General features: G+C 38.2%; 1 protein-coding gene across 1 annotated transcript in view; it reads right to left on the bottom strand.

The window, feature by feature from the left end:
• The window catches only part of SGMS2 (sphingomyelin synthase 2), a 33,790-nt gene extending 16,789 nt beyond the window's left edge, over positions 1 to 17,001 (bottom strand). The window contains exon 1 of the mRNA XM_026078423.1: positions 16,953 to 17,001. The gene's annotated coding sequence lies outside the window, so the exon portion shown is untranslated. The remainder of the gene's footprint in view (positions 1 to 16,952) is intronic.
• Positions 17,002 to 17,299: the final 298 nt, after the last annotated feature.

The raw sequence follows: 17,299 nt of genomic DNA, 5'->3' as shown, positions 1-17,299 counted from the left end.
TTTAAAAGGAAGTAGTTGGCTGGGGGTACAGCTTTAAGACAGTTTAAGAAAGCACTTTCACATTTGGCTCTTTGTACTAAAATTTAGGAATAACAAGCATTCAGCTTGTCAGTCGTTTATTTTCACATAAGGATGATTTGCACACAAAGCTCATTCACAGTTGGTGTCTCTAATCTAGTATTTGGAACTTTTACAGCCTTTCTCAAAATACTTTAAATTCTAGGTTTTATCAAGTATTGAGTAGTCAAAATTTGCACAGGCTTTCTAAATTAATAGTTCTTAATCTGCTGTTCCAAATATGAACTGCACTACTGGAACAAGACAGAAGTATGTAAAACAATAAGACTTATCTACTTTGACATTAAAAATAGTTACACATATATAAAACTGAAAAAGTTCTTATGCAATATTATTTTTAAACTACATACACTCTAAGACTAGCTCGTAATCATTTGATACAGCTGTAACATTTTCATATTTGGTAGTTGCAATAAAAGGGTCTGGAAATAAAGTACTGCAGGAAGAACTTATGCAACTGGAGATAATGCAAGAGAAAGTTCAGTAGCATACCCCTACCTATCACATAATTAGCAGGAAATAACCATGAGCTAGTTTGATACAGTACATGCATATTAATCTATTTTCTTCAATCAACAAGATTTTTAGGCTACCTATGGAACCAGAACTAGGAAAGAAACTGGGTACTCTCTGCTACCTTGACGGCCATAAGAACTGGCTTTTTAAGGTTTCTTCAGTTAAAACAAACAAAACAACCCAAGATCCCACCAATCCACAAGCATTCTTGGGTTCAATTTGTTTTTACAGTATCACTACTTCCATTGTATATGTATGCCTTACATGAAACATTTAACCATGCAGAAATAGGGCTGAGCTTAATAGGTTTACCTAGTATATCCATTTCCCTACAGTAAATATATGTTCAGAGCTGTGTTCATCTTTCAGATATACAATATCTGTACTCACATTATATAAATACATGCAAAATGAACTGCAGTTTGACAGTGTAAAAGTTAAGTTTATCTCAATTCCCTAATAGCCTGCCAACGCAGTTCTTGCTCATGTAATTCTAAGCAAGCACAGGTAACAGAGGCCTATTACAGAAATAGTGTTCTTTCAAATGCTCTCAGAACTGAGATTGTTTATTAACATTGTCACTTGCAATAAATTTCAACTTTCATAAAAAACATTAACTCCTTATCCTTTGTAAAAGGATAACAGTCCTTCCTAAAAGAAAGGCTTGGAGCATGGTCAAAGTGCATCAGTCGTATCTGTAGAATCAGAAGGGATAATAATAATTCAGGTTGGAAGGGACCTCAGAAGACCTCTAGTTCAACCTCCTGCTCTGAGCAGGATCAGGTATGAGATCAGACTAGGTTGCTCAGGGCTTTACCCAGCTGCATCTTTAACACCAAATGTGCATATCCTCTCCAAGCAGCCTCTTCAACCGCTTGACTGTCCTCATGGCAAAAGTGTTTTGTCCTTGTTGAACTTCCTAAGGTTCCTGRTGGCCTGTTCCTCTAGCCTGTCTAGGTCTCAGAAAGGCAGCCCTGCCCTTGAGTGTACTGACAGATTCCTTTATTTTGGGGTCACCTACAAACCTGATGAGTGCACTGTTGCCTCCTCCAGGTCATTGCTAAAGAAATTAAATGGGACAAGTGTCAGGACAGACCCCTGCAGTACTCCCCCTGTTACTGACCTCCAGGTAGAGTACAACCCATTAACCACCACCTTCCAAGTCCAAAGAGCTTTTCACTCCCGAGCTGTCTATCCACACACACCATAACATCCTAACCCAGATGAAAGAATGTGCAGAATTGCTGCAAACACTAACCTATGGTTCCTGTTCAACCAGCTCTTGACTGCACATGTTTTTCTAGCTGATGTCTCTTTCTGAAGTATTCAAGATTTAACAGACATACAGACTTGAGGCTCTGTCCACACCTGCTGGGAAAAATCCTCAACTGCACAACCACAGTTACTTGACTTTCCAGTTAGAATCTGCCAAAGGTTAACTTGATCTTTCAGCAATCTGATGGCTTTTGCTCTAGATCCCAGTCACAGACCTGTCTCTTCAGTTACTCCATCAACTTTTGCCCCACTCCTACGCACATCAAATCAATTTTAAATCAGAGTGCTCTAATACTTCTGCACTTTCATTCCTAACCTGACAATACAGGGGAAAAAAAAGGAAACATGAAAATTTTTTGTACACTGCTTTTGAAGCTGTACTGTATTCAGCAGCTATTTAAGGTTTAATTTCTTGAAATGAGTTTCTATTTTTTAGTCCCAGTCCTAACTGATCTTGCTAAACATAGTTCATGCTACAACTCCCTGCAAACTTCCTGTATAAAAGCATGAGGGATTTCAGTTTAAGTTACGAATGTGCTCTTGGCTATGGAATCCCTCTGATCTTTTGGTTTTTTAATCCATTAAATAAAGATAAATCTTTGCCTTCCTAGCTTTTTGTAGTGCTTAATTTAATAGATTATACACTCTGCTCAAGACATTCACATAAGTATCCAGTGTTCTCTCCTCTTATTCTCTGACTTCATTTTATTCACTGGTTTCAGCTTTTGTTTGGCAAAAAGTCACCACCTTAATTTAAAAACTCTCAGAGAGCTTATTTTGTTGTTTCTTCTCTTGAAATCCTCAATGCCAATGTACCCTGACAAAGTGCTATTGAGAAACATTCACCTTTTTGCCAATGGGTTAATGACTCCATCGCAACCTCTCCACTCTAGAAAGTGAGACTACTAAGAACTTCTCTTCTTCCTACTTACTTAATCTATCCTCTCAAAAACATGAAAAAATTTCAGTATTTTAGATCTGGACAGAAAAGCATGCTAAGCTGAATTGGTCATTAAGCTGGGAGTCAGCTGCTTTTGAACAAAGACAAAAAAGATGCTTCATCACCACGTATTTTGTAACATTAAAAAAAAAAATACTGGGCTTACCCCTTTTTCCCCCCATTATGACTTTTATAAACACACTACAAACATAACAGTGAAAGTCACTGTTCTACCCCAGTCTTATCAGGCAAAGTAATTCAGACAAAAAGTACCAGAAGAAAGCTCCTGAGTCTTAAGCTTTTATGTAGTTTGCTTTCTCAGCATCTCAAACCTTTCAGTGCGGATTACTTTCCTTTTGCTACAGCTTCATGGACACTGTCAATCACTCTCCAAAGAAAGATTCCTCTCAGAAGACAGAACAATTTTAAGATTTGTTAAGAGCCTAGCAGCACGCGTCTGATGCCACACACCCTTTCTCAACCACACAAAAGTCGCAGATTATTAGCGGGGGGGTTAGAATGTTTTCTAAAACCCTCCACCTAGTTACAGAGGGTAAAGGTTATGTTTCTTAGTGGAAAGTCAGACAGAGATTAGTCACCACTTTCAAYGCAGGGTGGTGAGGAACGACACTGACTAATATATGCTCTGAAGTGACTCTGCTGCAGCATATCAGCCATCAGGTGCTTCAAAAAAGGAAGTCAGGGTAAGTTTATCAGTGATACACCCTAAAAATATTTAATTACTTAAACACAATGCCTCTCAAGTTTTTCCCTCATGCTGCTCCCAGAAAGAAGCATAGTACCAACTCCAAAATAAGAGTCCACATTTATGAGAGTGTTCTTAAACATTTCCTGAAGCAATAAAAAAACTCTTTTTAAAAGTTTAAAGTGAGAGGACAATATTTTTTTTTTCCATCTGCAAAGTATGTTTACAATGTTAGCAGGTAATAAATAAGGAATACATGCACAGAGACAAGCTGTACACTGAAGTGTGCACGCATTTTATAACTCAACTTTCATATTTAACAAACATCTAATAGAGACATTATAATGTCATATGCCTTGCAAAGACTAAACATTCATTGACCATATTCCTCATCCAATGAGGGCAGAAATAACAGACATGTTCTTAGAACAGGGCTGATTTTAAACTGAAACATCCAACCATAATTTAAGTTAGTTTCATATAGCCCTCAATTCTATTGGCCTTCCCCACACTCCAAATCAGACCTCTACACAGGAGCAACACTTGCTGTATTCAGGGCCTCAGGAAATGAAAACATTCCCTTTCTGAAAGGGTAGTATCCTCCCCCCCACCTTTTTTTTTTTTTTTCCTCCTTCCCTAAGGCATCTTGTATATGTATCCTGGTTGAGGTTTTACCCTCCGCACCAGCACTAATATTTACCATGCTACACCCTGTTAGACAAATCAAAAAGGAGAGTCACTGAACACTGAGTATATTCTCCTCTCTCCGCCCAAAACTCCTAAATATTTTTCAGCTTGACCAACTCTGATCCAGCTGCCTGGAAAGCTTCATGAGTATTAGTTAAGAGAGATGATAAAGATGCTGGACATCCCCTACCAGGGACACTGTAGGTGCAGATTGCCCTGGAACAGACATGTAGAGGGGCTGCATACTAAGCCTTACCATTTGGATCACCAGGTATCACCACAGGGCAAGCCGGTGAGGGTCTTGGGAAAAGAAAACAGTGCTACAACAGCACTAAGAATGGACACACTTGTAATCAAGCTGAAGTACAAGGTGGTTATATACAAGAGTTTTCCTTTCCCTAATATTTTCTGCACTAGCCATCCAATATACTTGCTATCAGCATGCTTTTCATGCCACACTCTTGCAGAAGTAAAAGAAAATGGAAACAGGTCTAATACTGAGAAGTTAGACAACTGAGCAACTTCAGTAAACACTATGATCAATGCATACAGATGTGTATATGTAGAGGATTAAAACAGCACAGAATCCTTTGATAATATRTTATTCCAGCTTCATGTTTGTGATAAGCAAAATGGTAGTATAAGAAGTTTCCTATACGCAGGTCTGGTTTTTTTTTTGAAAAGCTACCCATCAAGTTTAAGCATTACACAGTTACAATTCCCCCTTAAAAAAAAAGAAAATCCCCAAAACCCCACAATCTAAGCTTCTAACAGTTTCATGTCTTCTTTAAACTTAAGTGTTCCATTAGCTCAAGATTTTCTATTAATAGAAGAAAATATTTTCCACATTATGCCAACAAGAAAAAATATTTCCTTTTTTACATTAAGGAAGACAATACTGTTTAGCTTTAAATACTAAACACTTCAGTTCCACGCACTTCAAAACCGCCTCTTCAGTTTTGTTTCTCCTAGAAATTCATGAAGAGAGAACTACATTTCCTTAGGATAATCTATTCTTTACCTGTCACACTGTATCCCTGTAACACCAAATATCATTGTTAAAGTTTCAAATGGCTGGTAATGGTGGGGCAGCAGCAGGAAGCAGTTAGTAATTTCCCCCCAGTCCCTTCTGTAATAACTTTTTCCAGACATTTTGCTATCTCCATTTGAGACACCACCCTGGAAGACAGCAGATAGGTTGTTGAGGGGAAGCCAAAAATGCCACTTCTGTGATTTACTGTCCCTCACAGAGCTACTATTTACCTCAGTATCTGTTGAGCCATCTCCAAAATACTACACACCTCTTTCCATTATTCCCTACTAAACTACAGCCTTTTATAAAAAAACATTCTGTCCTTTAACATTTAACAACCTTGCATTAAACCTCACTGCAGTAATGAAATCTTCCTAAGCCAAGCTTCTCAGGAGGCTTGGCATAGAGGCTTTTATTGTTCACGACAAAATTTTATCTTCATCCTTTCATTTTTCTCCCCCTCCCCACCCAACAGTTTGAGAAATGTATTGCTTTTAAAAAGCTTTTAGAAATAATTTAAAGAACCAAGTTAGCGATGCCCATTCTGAATTCCCATTTACTGCAAGATTAAAGTTATCCCTGCAAGCAAATAGCTGAATAAATGAATACGGGTCTTCTGCATCACTCCTGGAAAACCCATTATTATATTTTTCTCATTGTAGCATTTGACAATTCCTTTGTAACATCTACATCCTGTCCATATACACAGTGAATGTGTGCCAGTTAAACTAAAAAGGTACAAATGAATATCTTGACTGTAGCAAAATTTAAGTGAAGTGCTAGCTTAATAAACGAATCTCTGAAGTCACACTTATCTTACCCCTTTCACCCCACATTTACCTATCGGTAGGGTAAGGTTACTCTGGTTCTATATGTATTCTAGAAACATTCTATAATGTACCTCAGGCAGAAGTTTCCACCTGTTGTATAAGGTACATTACGACCAAGGGAAATTCCTAATTATCATTGAACCTGTTACCTTTAGAAGTACAGGAAAGTAAATGATTACTCAAACTGATCAGAAACAGACACAAGGTGTACATACAAGCTGGCCAGTAAGTGACTGTGTCAGCTGTACAGAGTGTGCCCCAGCTGAATATTATTTTCCATTTCTTTGTTGAAAAATTTGGCCAGTAACACTATCACTTTAGAGTCAAGATAATATTTCCACAGCTAAAACCAAAGCAAGCTAGAACCCAAGTCTGATTCTGCTTTCATCTTACTGTCCATGAGAAAGATTCCCAGTTCTGGCCAAAGGAAGAATATCTGAAAAAAGAATCCAACTGATCAAACATTGTTTCAGAAAGGAGACTGGGAAAAAAGGCACTTTCAAAAACATCTAGTTCAGTCACATATTTTCATCTTAGGTCCTAGAGCTCAAATTTAAAAAAGCATTTTATAAGAGATGATTCAAAAAGCTTTTTAAACATCCTATCCCATGCACAGCCAGATCTCAAACCTTGCCCTGATTTAGGGGATAGAAAGGAGGATATAAAGAAGTCTCATGTAGGTTAGCTGAAAAGGGGAAGGACAGTAGCTACAAGGTGTTAAACAAGGATTCTATAAGCTGTCCCCAAGAAAACTACACAGCAGCAGCCAGAACTGCATCTCCCAAAACTGTTCAAGAGAATATGAAAGTCTCATCTACAGACTCACTAAGACAAGTGATGTTGTGAATATGTGCTAAGTAACCATGACACACAGTAAATAAACGGGGGGGGGGGGGAGAAGGGGGGGGGGGGGGGGGAGAAGGTGGTGGTGGGGGTGGAAATCAGCTAACTCTGTGTTATCAGTTACAAAAGTCTAAGGAAGGAACTAAACGTTCAACTGGAACTATTGTGTGGTCAATTTTAAAGAAGAAAATGCAGAACTTCAGCAAAATGAAGGCACAGTAAAAATAATTATCTGGTCTACCACCTGGTATCTTCTCATAAAGGGACACCCTCGCCCCCAAGGGTTTTCACACCRTGGTTGTCTGTTACAGAAAGCTTTCTAAGGCTTCTCAGTAAATATGAGACCAGCTTGCAGACAGTCCGCTGTGGAATGTTTCCTTAAACATTGTATTGTATCTTGGCACAATTTCAAAGTCAAAAATCCACCTCTATAGAAACAGAAAAGGAAACACAATCCAATATGAATTTTTGGCCAAGGACTATTCCTTGAAAAACCTACTGGAGAATAAACACGGCAAGTTACCAAAAACTTCCCAGTTTTATAAAAGTAGTTGGAATCACAGTAATGGTTTTGCTTATTTCAGTGGCATATGCCATTTTTAATCTAGTCTATTAGATAAGCTCTCATTATAAAGATTTTTCCATAAACTAGTTTCTTTCTCCATATACACAACAACTTCAGTATAAGCACAGTAATCTTACAGGAGTTCATATACTAGAAAAAAACAAACATATTTCATTCTTTAATTAAACACAGGGTAGCTGCAGATAGGAACAATGCTGAATTTCATTAATTAGAGAAGAAAAACCACCATCAATGCTTGAACCTAATTATTGAGAAACACCTTCCTATTAGAAAAAGTTATGAAGCTCATTTAAAAAATTGACATGGCTATTCATCATTCAAAGGTTGATTATCACAGGAATAGATTAGAGAGTTGCAAAAGCTCTGTATTGCTCTTGGATTGGATCAAAAAGTACTGCACCATGCTCATTTATAGAGGATTCCTAACGATCATCTTCAGTTGCTCACAAAAAGTCACACACATACACTCTTGGAAGTGATTTGTAAACAGTAAATGCCAAGTGAAAGGCAAGGGGTTTTGTTTGTTTGTTCACTAGAGAATTTCTTTTCTGAGAGGGTAAAGAGAAGATGCAACAGCAATGAAAGGATTTATGCACCTGTCATTGGAGGCTGCCATTCACTCAAAACTCACAGCTTCAAGATTCCAACAACAGAACAGATACCAGAACTCCCATAATTTTGTCTCTTTCCTCTAGTTAAATTTATTTTCCCCTCCTCAACAGAACTCCATGAATCAAGAGTCAAAGCAACAATTTCACTCTTAAACACCAAGACCTTCTGGATTCATATCTGGTCTCTGACATGGCCTGAAAAGTTTTTTCATCATTATTAGATTAACACAGAGGGGTTATATTGTAACATGGAGTGCTTTACACAGAAAATTAAGTGATGGTTATGAGCATTATCATGCATGTTTATGCTGAAAAACATCTGCTTACRGGTTGGTATTTCTGCTGGAATGCTGCTCCTGCATGAATCTTCCTTGAAAATCCCAGTTATGCCAGAAGAGATTTCCATGCATCAACAAGGTCAGCCCAACTAATAGCTTGGAATTGATTTTATACCTTTAGGGCAAACAATAATACATAAGAGAACTATTGTCTACAGAAAAACCTGAAAGCTAGACACTACAGTATCTTGGATTTCAGGATCTCTTTGACAGCACTGTTGCAATCCAGGCCACTTGTTTAGGTACCTAGCTAAATGCAGGCCAGCACAAGGGCTTGCAGAATCTACTCTCTACTCAAGTCAGCTGTTCTGGGCAATGTTGCTATACAGTCATTTAGCAACTAATGCCATTGCATGTGGCTCCGATCCCCCCCCTACTCTCCTTAGGGAGGATATCATCTTGCCACGAGGACAACAATCCAATACCAGCGGAGCCCATACTACCTTAGTCATTCACATCTATTCTGGAAATGCAGCAAAGGGGATGAAGGGAAGTCTCATATGGACTTGATCTAGAAGCTGGATCATGCTAATTTCACCTTGTATGCATCTACTTTAAGTAGTGACTAACTTCTCAGTTTCATAGCTGTGTAACTGAAGTGCAGAAGATAACACTTACCTCAGCACAAAGCAAGAACATTAAATAAGTGAGTACCAACTGCCTTGTGTGACAGGCAGTGTATAAAAGTAGTAATACCACCACAGTAACAGTTACAGTACTACAAAGGAGAGAGACAAAAAGCTCTACTGATTAACACAAACAAATCAGGAAGAAAACATGTACATTAGACTACAAGTCTCAGCACTTCAGAGTTCTACCAAGATGTTACTGACAGCCACGACAGCCCAAGGCAACAGCTCGAAACATTCTACACTAATCCCTACTCATCCGATCTCTTAAAACTGTTTTACTGGGACAAGATACAAACATGGCACTGGTTCAGGACTTGCCGTACAAGCTACCACCCACAAAGAGCATCATTTATTTAGCTGAAAGCAGCAGCCACCAAGCTTTTTTTGCTTTAAGTGATTATACTAGCAAATTCTACCTCGTGTTTTCCGGTTCCATTCCCCTCAATGCAGCTGTAAGCACGAGAATTAGTTCATGTACACATTGAGGGATGTGCGTGTCTGTGTGTGTGTACAGAGAGAATCTTAAAACATCAGCCATGGTAAAGAAAGAAAACTGTCCTATATAGCCAATACATCTTCTGCAAATTAAGTTTAAGTGGGCTTTACTCCACTGAATCACATTGTAACAAAGACACAACAACAAAAGATCCTTCCCTGCAATTTACAGGCCTTCTAATCACAAGAGAAAAGCTTGTAACATGATTCTAATTGAAAACACTATAGAATATCTCTATGAACACGTCTAAGTAGATCTTTCATGTTCATCTTAGCAACAAGTGACTAATAAGCTATGTATTATTAGTCTAATACCTGCTGAGTAATACAACCCATTAAAACTGTATTAAACATTTAAGTAACATTTAAAAATATTATTACTATTTTTATAATAGYAAGTGTTATGGAAGATTAATCAAGATAGGCCTCACATGATTTGCCAAAAGAATTACTGAGTACTTCCTTCAGTACTCCTCTTGCAGCTGTCCTTATTAACTGCAGTACAAACTTCCATAGCCCACAACTTTTCTGCTTATTACACATATCGCAGTGAAATCTTGAACATGTGTTTAAGGCCACACAGCTTGTTCTAGAAAGGCTTGCAGTGCTAAAGACTGTTCTGATTTTCACTACAAGAGGGCTGTGAGGAAAAACAGGAAGAAAGTACATGTGCATGCACACACAGAAGTTGAGAGTACAGCAAAGAACATAGTTCCATAGTCGCAGAATAAAACTAACTTTTGCTAGACAGCTATAGATCTTGTTCAGATTGTCTGATGAATAGAAAACAGAAAACATAAACCGCCTAGGATCTATAGGATAATTACGCTCTTTGAGTTTGAGATCAAGAAGTGTGATTATTTAGGTGTTTAAAAAAAAAAAAGCTGAAAGCTTCTTTACTTAGTCTACTTTAGTTATTACCTTTGACAGGCATGGTGCCTTGTCCCATGTTGTTCAGCCTTGAGGTTTATTTCTTCTATCTTTCCAATTTTTAGAAGTAAGTCCAGGTAACCTGGACTTACTATAGACACACACATGTACTGCATCCTACTCTACACAGACCAGTCCTCCTACACAGAAGATTTGTCACAATACTTTATGCCTACTTGTGCGTATGAAAATAGCTTAGTCAATTTTAAGAACTGCACAGAATAAGCTAATAACCATGGTCACCACAAAAAAACTACCTCAGTCCAGAGAGCTTGCAATTCAGCTACATGCATGTGTGGTATTTGATTTCAGTTTTTCCATCTTAGTACATGATTGCTTATAGTAGCAAGCACAGGATTTCAGTCAACTCTCTTTTCATAGGATGGGAAGAAAGACAGAACAGTTCTGTATTTAACATTCTACTTCACTTTGGAGGACTACCTTTACACTGCTGGCACATTAAAAACAAACAGCTCTACATGATGTGAAAAAGAGTAATTTAACTTTCAGCATCACTCCCTATAGCTCTGTACAAAGTATACATACACACTGAAATAAACCATTCTGTGAAAACACAGCAGACTGAGCATTGGCACTTCTTCAGTAACTGTAGCTGAGTAATAGTCTCTTAAGTTGGCCTTGTTACTTATTAAACAGAGCCACGTTTGGGGCTCATAATCAACCTCTGCTAGAGGTAGGTGGTGTGCTGTAAGACAGGAACAGACTATTGTTAAGTGATATACTCAAATAAATGCACAAAGTCAGAGTGAAACCAAATGAAGAGAAGCTCATGCTTCCAAGAATCAAACTATAAAAAATGCTTTAGTTTAACATTTAAATAGCATCCTTACAGATTAGTACAGTATCATGAAAACATCAGGAAAAAACAGAAGGAATTTTGYGAGGCTCCTAATACACAGCAACTAGAAATAATGTAAATTAACTTAAGCTACAACACATACTAGGGAAGGTGCTGATAGTTCCTGTATACCCCTGAAGCAGGTAAGTTACCAGAAGTGTTAATCAAATATGAACTAAGCCCAATTAAGTCTGTAACAATTGTTTCCCCCAACATTAAAACTAAAACAGGTTGCTTTCAAAATTTAAGTTTAAATGGTTTTAATCTTTTATATTGAAATAATACGGAAACTTATACCAGAATAACTGGCAGAAGATCAGGCTACAGAATTCTACAATACGCATTAAGCATGTATTTAGCACTACTAAGACAGTAACACAGCATTCCAGTTTTTAAAGAGTCCTTTGAAGCAGCAGCAGTGATGAGAACAGTTTGCTTCAATACAGTCTGTGTTCAGTCTCAAACTGAGCAGGGGCAGTGGTATTTGGCACCCTCATAAAGCATCTACATACAGCAAGTGCTGTTTCCCATTTACAGGGTTGATGTGGGGGAAGGACAAGAAGAGCTGCAATTGTTGGAGAAGAGTTATTAGAACCATCAGCCAGATATATGGTAATATCATGCCCTCCATATGAAAGACAGAATTTTAATAACTCTGGGGCATGATCTTCACTGCTGTTTCTTTTTCCCAAATTATGTTATTTAAAAACAAGGCAAATTTCTACAACTGCTCCACTAATTAACTGTACAGCACTGGAGCAAACACAAGCAGGAAGCTGGGAGTGTGCATAAGTAAACATCTTGTCACGGTTATGTACATGTCACATCACTGAAACTAATTGAAAGAGGCCATTCGGCACTCACCAGGTGGCCATTTAGGATCTTGGGAAACTTAGCACAATATGAGTTCTGAAAAAAAAAAAAAAAATTCCTAAAAACCTCAAACATTTCAACTGGAAAGTAGGTGACTTCTTAATAAAGGACTTCTACAGATGTGGTCTATTAAATATAGACTGGGGAAAGAGCATATGCTAAGACAGTTGTAATAATATTCCAGTGAAGGAAAACCATTATCTTTTACATAGGGCATTAAGCTAGAACTTGCAAGATCTGGATTCTAGACAGTTGTCTCTGCCAAGGGCTTCCTTTTTGAGGCTGGGCAGACTTTTGTACCCTGACAGGGTTACAAATGACTGCTTATTTTACAGGGAAACAAGATAATTTTGGTTTGGGTTTTGGAGGGTGGGGTGTTTCTTATTTTTTGTTTGTTTTTTTGTTTGTTTTTTGTTTTTTGTTTTTTTTTAGACCCAGGATTAGAGGCATGAATGCCAGAGATCTGACTGAGTAAAAAAACTCCCTGAAGTTATATTCTACAAATGCAAATTCCACTAAGTTTTGCTAGTTCACAGAAAGGCTTTGCCATCAGGACTTGCATAAATATGAAAATTGCATAAACATACTAGGATATTGTTATATTTAAAACTTAATTCTTGGAACATTCAGGTTTAAGAGTAACATGATTCACCCAGGCCTAAGCTATCAACAAATGACATCTGGCAAAAAAAAAAGTCTTCTCTCCCAAAAGACTAAAAATTATATAGTTAAGTGACAGAAATTGGTTTATGACAAAACAATAAGTAAGCCAGGCTCCAAAATTTAGTATTTCACTAAAAACATTATCAGCCACTTGGGAAGGTTCTGAAAATCAGTAATTATTTCACAGACAGCTGTAGGCAGTTTGTAAACTCTCAGATGGGGGGGGATTAGAATGAATGGCTTTTAAGAAAGGAATTTATTACCTTCCCAATTTTGTTTTGCTCACTTTTGTTTGATTTGTTTCTTGATGTCAATCTCTTTCACACTCAGAGCAACATTATCATAATAGAAGGTACACATTTYGCCATGATCTGTACTCCAGACTTCTCCATTCAGTTTCAGCCATGTTATGCTTAAACCATATCTAAGATGAACTGAATTCAGTTCTGGACACTTCGAATAATTCAGGATTACATTTGATTTAGCAGTAACAAATTCAGAACCATTCTTAAGCAAAAGTGTCTGCAAATGCTCTGCATCAGTTCAGCCTAAAAGACTTGGCTAAGCTGATGCAACCTTCCAAAACATTCAGCACTGCACCCAAGAGGCTCAGCACCTTTACTCAAGGAAGAAAAAGTGCAGAACACTAGTCCACTTTACGTCAGTAACCACACACACAGAGAAACATTGCAAAACTTTTAATGAGAAGCTTGTTGCTTTGCCCAAGATTATAGCAAGATCTAGCTTGAGGAAATCTGACTATATGGAAAAAAGGAAACAGAAGACTATACAAGGGAGCAGCAAAAAAACCTAACTCTAAAAGTCAGCAGCAGGAACACACTGCTTTCCACAGCAACAAAATGCACCCTTTGGAAGTCTCACTGATCCACTGATAGCAGCAAGTTAGCTTTTGTTTACCAAGTTTATAAATAATTTTAGTGGGATGTCCTTGAAACTTCAACACAGCTGTAGCAAGTTAACCTACATAAACTGAGAGGAAGATGAGTAAAAGCAAGAGACTGGCTTTTTTTGTTCAGATGCCTGGAAGTGACAGGGAAGGAACAACTCATTTTCTAGAGTTTTGCAACTGGGAAAAGGTATTTTATCTGGACAAATAAACAGTTAAATATTGAGTAAATGCTTTCTTACTATTATAGAGCCTTGATAATAGTTTCTCATGAACATAGTCATAAAATTTTCCTCTGAGCAGTCATATTGAAGGCTTTCCTTCAAACCCAAACAAGCTATTTTAATTTCTTCATCTGTACAACAGACGACTTCCATATTTTATGCCATCAGACTGCACATAACAAGAGGACCTGCACTCAAAACTGCATGTTTTTGGAAGGACTTAACACAGAGTACAGGAAGTTTCACTCACTCAGTAACCACAAGCATCACCTGAAGACACAGCAATCCCCTGCTGTTACAGATACTATGCATACATTACTTGGAGGGCAAGTAATAAATTTTCCTAAAGCTGATTTAATTTCAGTGTAAGGTTTAGTCCTATTAAAATTCAAATCACTAACTACAGACTTTTTCAACCAACTATATTAGTAAGAATTACTGTATTTTCTGTATGACACATATACACACAACAGCAAATTTGGGGAAGAGAAGTAGCAATAACATAAGCAAGTGTCCTGGTAGAGGAGACAGTGATTACTAATGTTCCAGAGCCTCACTAAAACAGTAGGGTCCAGTTTAGTTAAGAAATATATTTCAATTGGGTGCAGAACAGACAAGACAGAGCCATCTGTGTTACGTAAAACCTTCCCATCAGCAGCTCTTAAGGTCTCCAGCATCTGCTGGGACAGTGGTGCCTGGATGCCTGAGATTGTGTCCTGCAGCATCGCTGGGACAGTGGTGCCCATGGTACAAATAAATCTCCTAGCAGACAAAGATCTCCAAAGACAGTAGCGCTAGTGTTATATTAATCTTCCCAGCATCTGTTTGGACTACTGTAATACCATACCCATACTAAATGAAGTGCCACAGCATCTGTATTGTCCGCTCCCCACAAATACTATTACAGCACCTTACAGTTCAATAGCCCATCAAAACTAGAAAAACCAAATCGGAAGATGCAAGCAATATTATTCCAAATATCTGTGCCTTCATAGTCAGCTCCTATACTAGGAAAGTTAACTGTAAGGAGATATTTTTCTGGAAACCTGTTCCTAAGGACCAGAGAATACGCAACAGGAAAAACTACTCAGATTTTCTTTTTTAATCCCTCACTTGTTTCAATAATTGTTTTTTAAGGACTAATAGCATGAAAAGAATAATCTAACTTCCTTCTCTTTCCATTTTTTTTACTTTTATTACATATACTAGCAAACTGTAAAAATGAAGTATTTGCTTTTTAGATGACAAAATAGTTCAGATAAAATCTCTTATCTAGCTCTCCAAATACAGGGAGGTGGGGCTTTTTTTTTTTTTTTTTTTTTATTGGTAAAGGAAATGAAGTCTTTCATAATACTGCATGCATGATATACTTCTGATGTCTACTTGTAACACTGGATTTTTAATTCAGAAGGGAACTAATTTATGAAAATAATTTTTCATAATTTTTCAGAAGTTAGAATTTAGGGGTAAAGTCACCAAGATTCAGATTAACAACATWAGAGTAGAAAGTCATCTCTGTCCTCTTCAAGTTCCGATTTCTCCAATGAATCAGTTCACTTCAAGGACAGTACACAAATGAATCTAATGAGGGGCCTTTATCTACATATCATTGTCAACACCTTACAATTCTCATCCAAGTTTTCCCTCCCACTTCAGTTTTTCCAAATATCACTGGTGATTGCACATATCATACGCAGTACACTTGAACAATATTTTTCAGAAGGACAAAGACACAAGCACGTTCTGCAGTAGAGTCAGACTTGGATTATAAATTCTTACTGGAAAGCATGAAATTCCTACCCCAAAGAAAAAACGGGAGCAACCACACTAACCTCTAATAAATCAAGCCCTAGAACACTCAGGTACGATTAACAGAATCTAAAGAATAAAGTTGTTGGTTTCATTAAAAAAAATGAACCACAGCTACATAATCTTAAAAACCCACTGTCAAGTAATAACACACATAAGCTACAATTAAATACAATGAAAACCAATGAACAAATAAAAGGCAATTTGTTTTCAGGCAACCTGATTAATAAATGCAACTTAAATTGAAGATTCCCAGTACTCCTGTAAGCTCCACAGTCTCTTAAAATATTTTGCACCTGCTCAGCTTATTATGTTAATACCTCTATGGAACCATTCACCTGTGTAATTAACTGTGTATAAATTAATATCTAACTATCCTCAAACCACTTAATAGCTATTTGCCATGGTAAGGTCTTTACAGTCAAATAAAGGATTAAAAATGAATTAAACTGAACAGCAGCTAGTCCGCATTCAGTTCTATGCCTTTTATTATCTTGCCAGAAGACTATACATTAACTACTTTTCACAGGGATTTTAAGCTATATTTAAGACAGAAACTATGCAATGTTAAAAAAGAATTACCAGCCACCAAGTCAAGAAGTTAGCTGCTCTTCAAGAAGTTTAAAAGAATGGCTTCAATGGAGCAGATGTGGGTGTACAGCAGCAAATAGAACTACAGTAACACACCTTTACAACACCATTATGATCCTTACAGTAACCACTTATCTGCCAGAGCTGAAATCAGGCATTTAGAAGTTCTGTCTTGTTCAGCTAGGTATGTGGTACTGCTTTAAGGAGTACTCCTTAATTGCCCACATTAAGAATGTACAATTTTAGTAGTGATCCAAGTATGTTCCCTGCACTACATATTTGCAAGACAAAACCAAAACTGCAGGTGCTCACTCTAATTAAAGGGGCCTCTTCAACAAGAAAACTACCAGTATTCCATGGGTAAAACATACATRGTCTAGAAGTGGAAGAGCCCGCACGTGCCAGATACTCCCATGTGGTGTCTGACCAGCCCACGGCCGGAGGTCTTCATGAACCAGTCTCTCCTGCTGCGGATCCGTGGTGAGCCACAGACACTCTTGTTCCACCTGCGCTGGCCCCAACTTACCTGCCCAGCTGCATACGCAGACACTCGCACCGCAGGCAGTCGCTCCTCGGAAGGCAGCCGGTAAGCCTTTTCGGAGCCTCAGGGCTCTAACAGTTGGACTTTGCAGTTCCTTCTGGCCAGGGACGGACACTCCCACCGCTGAGGTAGCAGCACGCAGAAGCAGCTAGAAAGTTTGCCACAGCTGCCTGCCCTGCAGCGCTCTCCTCTCGCAGCCTCCGACTCTTCTCCTTCCTGGCAAAAAGGACCAGCTTTAAGGGCGTCAGCGCCGGCGACACTTCTCGGCGAGGCTGCCGGCGCGCGGCGCCGCCTCAGCAGTGCCGCCGCTCCGCTCGAGGGCGGCTCCGCGG

The sequence above is a fragment of the Apteryx rowi genome, unplaced genomic scaffold (genome assembly GCF_003343035.1).
Source record: "Apteryx rowi isolate R43461 unplaced genomic scaffold, aptRow1 scaffold_48, whole genome shotgun sequence".
Classification (NCBI taxonomy): domain Eukaryota; kingdom Metazoa; phylum Chordata; class Aves; order Apterygiformes; family Apterygidae; genus Apteryx; species Apteryx rowi.
The sequence above is the reverse complement of the archived record's forward strand: the minus strand, read 5'-3'. Positions and strand labels throughout refer to the sequence as shown.